Raw genomic sequence first — 8,963 nt, 5'->3', positions numbered from 1 at the left:
CTTCCGGATCCAGGGATTGAAACTGCATCTCTTGTATCTCCTGCATTGGCAGCTGGATTCTTTGCCACAGTGCCACCTAGGAAGCCCCCCTGTATTAGCTGGAAATATCTAACACATCACCCTCTGAAGTTGCACCAATCATAGTGGGGTTCCCTTGGGAGGAGACCCAGATGAGTCTGGAGCAGTATTAATTGCTTAATAAAGGGGTTCTTAGATGGTTTTGTTGTGCATCCTAAAGTAACTTCAGATTATCAACTGACATTGAACCCATGCCTATATAAATTCCACCAGATAGCCTGATTCCTTGGTTGCAAGTAGGTTTGTTTTAGGTTGCTGTTGCCCATATTTGCCTGATCATAAGTCCCTGGGGAGCTTATTTAAACTACAGAGTTCTGGACATCACCCCAGACCTCCTGAGTCAGAATCTGCAAGGGAAGGATCTGCAGCTTTAATAGATCTTTCTAAGGGATCCTCATCATTACCAAGTTTGGAAAACACTGTTCTGAGGAGCTCACTGCCTAAAATTCCATTCCTTGTCTTTAAAATTTGGAGAAGAAAAAGAGTTGAAAGAAAATTATGAGGGTTAATTTTATGTGTCAAAGTGGCTGAGCCACCATGCCCAGATATGTGGTCCAACATTATTCTGGATGTTTCTGTGTGAGTGTTTTGGGATGAGATTAACATTCGGATCAGTTGACTTTCAGTAAAACAGAGTGCTCTCAGTAACATGGGTGGGCCTCACCCAATCGGCTAAAGGCCTGAATAGAACAAAAACTGATTTCCCCACCATGCATGCTAAGTCGCTTCAGTCGTGTCTGACTCCTTGTGACCCTGTGGGCTGTAGCCCACCAGGCTCCCCTGACCATGGGATTCTCTAGGCAAGAATATTGGAGTGGGTTGACATTTCCTTCTCCAGGGGGTCATCCCAACCCAGGGATCAAATCCACATCTCTCCTGTCTCCTGCATTGGCAGGTGAGTTCTTTACCACTAGTGCCACCTGGGAAGCCTGGTCTCCCTGGAGCCAGCGTGAATTCTGCAGCAGATGGCCTTCGGACTTGAATCTCAGGAAGGCTCTTCTCTGAGAGTGGTGGTAGACTGCTTGGGAAGAGAAGAAATGAAGAGAGCTGTAGTATTCTTCTGAAGGGGCAAGGGGGACTGAAAGGTAATTATTGCTTATTGGGGGCTTCCCTGCTGGCTCAGTGGTAAAGAATCTGCCTGTTTTTGCAGGAGATACAAGAGATGCTAGTTCGATCCCTGGGTCGGGAAGACCCCCTGGAGAAGGAGATGGCAGCCCACTCCAGTGTTCTTGCCTGGGAAATCCCATGGACGGAGGAGCCTGGTGGGCTACAGTATATGGGCTCGCAAGAGTCAGACCTGACTTAGTGACTAAACCATCATGTTGCTTTATGAGAGAACAAAAGAGCTGTAATAACCTTGCTGTGACAACAACCGGTAACAAATACTTTTGGAAAGCAGCAGGAGTAGATACCCAGGCCTGTTTTTAATACTAGATTTGTTTTGACATCAAACTAACTGAGGTACAATTTGCACACAATAAAACTCACCCCTTTAAAGTAGAATGGATTTTGATGAATGTATATACTCATGCAACCACTAGAAGAATCAAGATGCAAGATATTTCCATTACCTCAAAAGTTCCCTTGAACTCCTCTTTTTTTTTTTTAAATATTTAAGACATATTTATTTCCGTGTCTTCACTTTCCACTGTAATACATTGCTTCTCCATCTGATACTTGATTTTTGTATATACACTGCCTTGCTTTGGTTAACTGTATAACTATACTTTAGACCTCAACAGAACCTTAAAAATCTAAACACAAATTTTACCTCTAACCACCAAGACATTGGGGATTAAAATAACTGAGATCATCGTTTTTTATTTACATCGGTTTATACATGTTTCCAACTTATTCTAATGACTGTTTCCAATGTGAAAACCAAGTTTCAAATAACCTGATCACCTTGGTTCACACAGAGCTCTTCACATACCATACTTCAGCTGCATCCATGTAAGTAAATCCTGTATCAGAGATAAAAGGTACTTAACATAAATTCAGTGACATTGAACCCTTCGTAAACAGCATGAAAATATGGGTTAAAGAAAATTTTCCAGGAAGCTACTATAAGTAGCTTTTTTCTGCAGATATTAGTGCAGTGAAACAATATTAAATTTATTTAAAATATAGATAAGAGATTATTCAATTCTGTCCAAACCTATTAAATACCTTCCAAAAGTTTCATAATTCAGTCCTAGAAATTTTTGCAGCTGTGAGCATTTCCTGTTCAGAAATGTGACCTCTACAAAAGTCCCCAGGAAATTTCAGAAAAATATAATCTTCTAATTTAAAAGTTGATTGATTTGCCAAATGATGCAGCCAAGTTTGCGTCTCTAAAAGCTTCTGATAAGGTCAGGTGTGCATGACAGACTCTAGCTATATCTTCACAGGCTGCTCCGTATTCCAGTTCAAGTGCAGGTTCATTTACCGTTTCACCAACACCTGGTCCTAGAATATGTGCTCGCAATACTCTGTGGATCTCTGCCTGACAATCTTCGCCATGCCATCTGTGTCAGCATTTGTCTTAGCTCTGCTCTTAGCAGAAAATGGGAATTTCCCAACTTTGTGTTCAATACCATCTTCTTTCAACTGCTCTTCTGATTTGCCAACCCAAGCAACTTCAGGGTGTGTGTAAATCACCGATGGTACACAGTTGCAGTCAATGTGTACAGCGCCACCAGCCATCCCTTCAGCACAGATAATGCCTTCATCCTCAGCTTTGTGAGCCAGCATTGGACCAGCAACGACATCACCGATTGCACAGATATTTAGAATTTTAGTTTGGAATCTGGTATTCACTGGAATTCTACCTCTAGGATCCAGCTCAATTCCAAGCTCTTCTAGTCCCAAATTCTGAGTAAAGGGTCATCGGCTGATGCAAACCAGCAGTACATCACAAATGATAACTTCAGCTTTACCACCAGAAGCAGCCTCAATAGAAACATCAGTTTTTCCATCTGATTTCTTAGTAGCACCAGTAACTTTTGTGTTTAATTTAAATTTAAATCCTTGTTTTTGAAAGATACGTTGAAAGTTTTTAGATATTGCCATATCAATTCCAACACCACCAACATGACCCCAAAACTCAACTGCTGTCACTTCTGCACCAAGCCTTTGCCAAACTGAGCCCAATTCTACACCTATTACTCCTGCTCCAATGACAACCAATTTTTCTGGAACTTTTTTTAAAGACAAAGCGCCTGTAGATGACACTACTGTATCTTCATCAATCGTAATTCCAGGAAAAGGAGTGACTTCTGAACACGTGGCTATAGAATGTTCTTTGTATCGATAACTTGAGTGCTGCCATCGGCTTTCGTGGCAGTGACCTGATTTTTCCCAGTTATCTTTCCATATTCATTTACATGAACAACCTTATTCTGTTTGAATAAGTGGGCAGTTCCACCCATTAAAGCTTTTACTGCATTACTCTTCTGCTCCATCATCTTCTCTAAATTCAAACGAACTTCAGACATGTCAATTCCCCTAGATGCGAAATCTTTTCCATGGGCCAAATGGTAAAAGTGAGAGTTATTCAATAAAGCCTTAGAAGGGATACAACCAACATTCAAGCATGTTCCACTAAGTGTTTCATTTTTCTCAGCACAGACTGTCTTGAAGCCTCACTGGGCAGCTTTAATAGCAGCAACATATCCTCCAGGACCAGAGCCAATTACTGTCACATCGACATCGATTGGTTGATCTGCATAAGTTCTTAGTGGCACTACAGAAACTCCTTGCAGACCATGAGATATTCAATTGAAATGGCCTTTCTTGACCAAGGAACAGTACACACGACTCCTCCCTTGAATTCCTCTTTAGCCAGTTCCCTTTGCCACCCCTGGCTCCTGGCAACAAGGGATTTATTTTCTGTTGGTATAGTTTTGTTTCTAGAATTCCATGTAAATAGAATCATATGGAATGTGGTTTTCTGTGTCTGGCTTCTTTTATGTAGCATGATGCTTTCGAGATTCATCTAATCCTACTGTATCTACCGATAGGTTTTCCTTTCTGTTGCTGTTCCATTGTATGGATAGACCACAGTTTATCCATTCGCCACTTAATAGACATTTAGCTTGTTTCCAGTTTGGGGCTATTATGAATAATGCTGCTGTGAGTATTCCTACTTAGGTCTTGGTACAGACATGTGTTTTCATGTCTTTTGGGTAAATAGCCAGGAGTGAGATTGTAGCATCATATGTTAAGTGTAGGTTGGTGGCTCAGAGGATAAAGCATCTGCCGGCAATGCGGGAGACTCGGGTTCGATCCTTGGGTTGGGAAGATCCCTTGAAGAAGGAAATGGCAACTCACTCCAGTATTCTTGTCTTGAGAATCCCATGGACAGAGGAGCCTGGCGGTCTATAGTCCATGGAGTCGCAAAGAGTTGAACACGACTGAGCGACTTCACTTTCTTTCTTTCTTACCTTTACAGAAATTGATGAACTATTTTTCAATGGCTGTACTTGCATTTGCAACTGCAATGAAGTACTAATTCTTTTTTGACAAAAACATGATGTAGACATGATATACAACAATTCACTGCAGACAGATCTACAAACACCTTTCTTTTGTTTCATCAGCAGAGACAAAGAATTAGCTTTGTAGAAAGCACTGCTTAAGAGCACTGAACCTGGAATCAGACTGAAAGGGGTTGGTTACTGGATTCAACAATATTATTCCTCTAACTATAGAAAAGTCACTCAATCTCCCTCATCTATAAAATAGAAACAAAAATAGTTCCTCTCTGCTTAGGCATGTTGGAGGATTAAACTAGAGAAAACACATGATGTACTTAATATAGAACCTGGTACATAAAAAATAATTAATACAGTTTACTCTCATTACATTCATATCTTCTTTGAAATAGTATTTGTTGCAGCCAGGTTTAACTATGTGAGAACATGGACTATGGATTTGACTTCTTTGGAGTTTCCTTTGGGTAATAACTTAGAATTCAAGAAAACCATAGGAAGCCAAAACAGATGTTTTGTCATTGAAAGAAGGCATTTTCCTGGAATGAAAAATGAACAAGCCTTTTTATGTCCTGTCAAAACTTTCTGACTTCATTTTCCCAGTCTGCAAAACGGGGATAATAATTCTTGCCCTGCCTATCATGAGTTTGATGTGGAGATCAAAGGGAAAACTGAACATTAGAAACTGTTAAGTGTCAAAGAAATATTTGCCACCAGTGATGTTTTAGAAGAAAACTTTCATAAGACATGATTCAGTTAGAAATACAGAATGCTGTCCTTTAAAAATGTTTCTTTTTTCCAATGTTACACTGGGAAAAAAATAAACTGTTATTTGGGGGGAAATTGCAACAAAAATGCTCTTATAGTGAAACTGGGGATAAATTGGTATCAAGATCAAACTGCCACGTAGGTCCTAAGCTAGCACTAAAGTACCTCTGAAGAAGAAAAAACATCCTACACCTGACACCTTTCACACGTACAGTAGGCTAATGAGCTGAATTCAGTGTGGTCTTTTAGTGGCTGCAGGAGAATGGTCTGTCTATGTATGCATCCAAACATCTGCTTTCAGTTGCTTGCTCAGATGACACATGAGTTTGAACATGCCACTTGAAATCTTTTTTGGGATACTATTAATTTCCTGAAAAAAAGCTATTGACACAATGGCATTTTCTACAGTCAGAAAAGTTTTCATAGAAATATAAATTATTTAACTTTCCATTGGAACCATGTGAGGAACAAAATATTAAGTACAAAGTTGCATTTGAGAACAGAGAGATAACGTGTATCCAGAATAGAAAAGAATTAATTGTGCCATCCATAATTTGTGAGCACCGCCAGGCAGTCAACCTAAGCATCTAAGTCCTGGTTTTTCTCTCAGGATCCAGATCTCAGGGTTTGGTGCTACTTGTCCTGCAGAGGAAGTCTAATTGCCCCTCATCTCTGCAACAGGAAGAGAGGAAGGAGCCTTTGACACAGCTGCCCCTCAGCCTTATCTAGTGGATGTGGACTCTCAAATGCACATAGCATTTTTCATTCAATAAGGTGCTTTTTTTTTTTAGCAAAAGTCAAAACATTTATCATAAGTTATTTTTAAAACTCAGAAATAAGTGATGTTGTACTTTTAATTTGTTAACGGATAAATATATTCATTGATTTTATCCTCCATATAGTTGTAGTGTGGACATTCTGATATGGACATTCTGCTATTGTGTGGTCAGATATAGAACACATGGTTTACTCAGAAGTCAGCCTGAAATGTTACCATTCAGAAACCTTCACTGAGTACCTATCTACCTCAAGAATACTTAGAATTATCATGACAATGAAATATGATCATGTTTGTGAACATGACTAAATATATATATATATATATATATATATATATATATATATATGTTTTAATTTTATAGATGAGGAAACCAAGGCCCAGAAAAGTATCAATAAAATAACTTATCCAGCATTCTACAGCTAGTAAGCAGGAGAAATAGAATTGAAAATCAGTTACTGTTATTTGGCTACTGCCAAATAGTAGATATATAACCCAAAGAACTCAGGACATGAAAACTCTAGAAATACCACATTTTGACCTGTGACCACAAGAGAACTTCAGGAATACTTCAAGTGTTCTCCAAGGAAATCAACTTCAAAATTGGGACATGCATCTCAAATATCACTAGGTTCCTTAATAACCTAAATAGGTCTGTAATCCATAAATTTCTCTGTGAAAGTCACTCAGTCATGTCCTACTTTTTGTGACCCCATGGACTGTAGTCCATGGAATTCTCCAGGTCAGAATAATGGAGTGGGTAGCCTTTCCCTTCTCCACGGGATCTTCCCAGGTCTTCAACATTGCAGGCAGATTCTTTACCAGCTGAAACACAAGGGAAGCCCAAGAATACTGGAGGAGGTAGCCTACCCCTTCTCCAGTGGATCTTCCTGACCCAGGAATCAAACCGGGGTCTCCTGCATTGCAGGCGGATTCTTTACCAACTGAGCTATGAGGGAAGCCAATACAAATTCTTTAATATTTCCTAAATTTATATCCTACTCCCAACCTTGAGTGTTCCTTGGATTAGGAAGTACCTTAAGTTTACTAGCAGTTGTGTTCTTCAGTACTCTTTTATATAAACCTAAAATATTGTTTTTCACACTGGAGTGAATATTCCCCATTTCCAGTGTTCTGAATTTCGAGGTACGTATTCCTTCCCTATCCATTCTTTCAGAATTTTGTAAAATGTGCTTGCATCTTCCTCTGTAATGAAGAAAGTCGGTTTTTGAGTCTGTCTTAATCTGTCCTTCATAAGTAAGTCTCTTTATTGGAGAAGTTGACTGAACATTCTGCAGATGAAAGAAAAGATAATGCAGGATGTAAAATTAACACACAGAAATCTCTTGCATTCCTATACACTAACAATGAGAAAACAGAAAGAGAAATTAAGGAAACAATACCATTCACCATTGGAACAAAAAGAATAAAATACTTAGGAGTATATCTATCTACCTAAAGAAACAAAAGACCTATACATAGAAAAATATAAATCACTGATGAGAGAAATCAAAGAGGACACAAACAGATGGAGAAATATACCATGTTCATGGATTGGAAGAATCAATATTGTCAAAATGGCTATACTACCCAAAGCAATCTATAGATTCAATGCAATCCCTATCAAACTACCAACGGTATTTTTCACAGAACTAGAACAAATAATTTCACAGTTTGTATGGAAATACAAAAAACCTCGAATAGCCAAAGTAACCTTGAGAAAGAAGAATGGAACTGGAGGAATCAACCTGCCTGACTTCGGACTATACTACAAAGCCACAGTCATCAAGACAGTATGGTACTGGCACAAAGACAGAAATATAGATCAATGGAACAGAATAGAAAGCCCAGAGATAAATCCACAAACCTATGGTCACCTTATCTTCGACAAAGGAGGCAAGGATATACAATGGAAAAAAGACAACCTCTTTAACAAGTGGTGCTGGGAAAACTGGTCAACCACCTGTAAAAGAATGAAACTAGAACACTTTCTAACACCATACACAAAAATAAACTCAAAATGGATTAAAGATCTAAATGTAAGACCAGAAACTATAAAACTCCTAGAGGAGAACATAGGCAAAACACTCTCCGACATAAATCACAGCAGGATCCTCTATGACCCACACCCCAGAATTTTAGAAACAAAAGCAAAAATAAACAAATGGGACCTAATGAAACTTAAAAGCTTTTGCACAACAAAGGATACTATAAGCAAGGTGAAAAGACAGCCCTCAGATTGGGAGAAAATAATAGCAAATGAAGCAACAGACAAAGGATTAATCTCAAAAATATACAAGCAACTCCTGCAGCTCAACTCCAGAAAAATAAATGACCCAATCAAAAAATGGGCCAAAGAACTAAACAAACATTTCTCCAAGGAAGACATACAGATGGCTAAAAAACACATGAAAAGATGCTCAACGTCACTCATTATCAGAGAAATGCAAATCAAAACCACAATGAGGTACCATTACACACCAGTCAGGATGGCTGCTATCCAAAAGTCTACAAGCAATAAATGCTGGAGAGGGTGTGGAGAAAAGGGAACCCTCTTACACTGTTGGTGGGAATGCAAACTAGTACAGCCACTATGGAAAACAGTGTGGAGGTTTCTTAAAAAACTGGAAATAGAACTGCCATATGACCCAGCAATCCCACTTCTGGGCATACACACCGAGGAAACCAGATCTGAAAGCGACACGTGCACCCCAATGTTCATCGCAGCACTGTTTATAATAGCCAGGACATGGAAGCAACCTAGATGCCCATCAGCAGACGAATGGATAAGAAAGCTGTGGAACATATACACCATGGAATATTACTCAGCCATTAAAAAGAATTCATTTGAATCAGTTCTAATGAGA

The 8,963-nt window shown here is 39.1% G+C and overlaps 1 pseudogene; it reads right to left on the bottom strand.

Moving 5' to 3' along the window:
• Positions 1 to 2,197: 2,197 nt before the first annotated feature.
• LOC110147307 (dihydrolipoyl dehydrogenase, mitochondrial pseudogene) lies at positions 2,198 to 3,435 on the bottom strand (annotated as a pseudogene).
• Positions 3,436 to 8,963: the final 5,528 nt, after the last annotated feature.

This window comes from Odocoileus virginianus, chromosome 6 (assembly GCF_023699985.2).
Source record: "Odocoileus virginianus isolate 20LAN1187 ecotype Illinois chromosome 6, Ovbor_1.2, whole genome shotgun sequence".
Taxonomy (NCBI): domain Eukaryota; kingdom Metazoa; phylum Chordata; class Mammalia; order Artiodactyla; family Cervidae; genus Odocoileus; species Odocoileus virginianus.
Note: the sequence above shows the minus strand (reverse complement) of the source record. Positions and strands in the feature narration are given on the sequence as shown.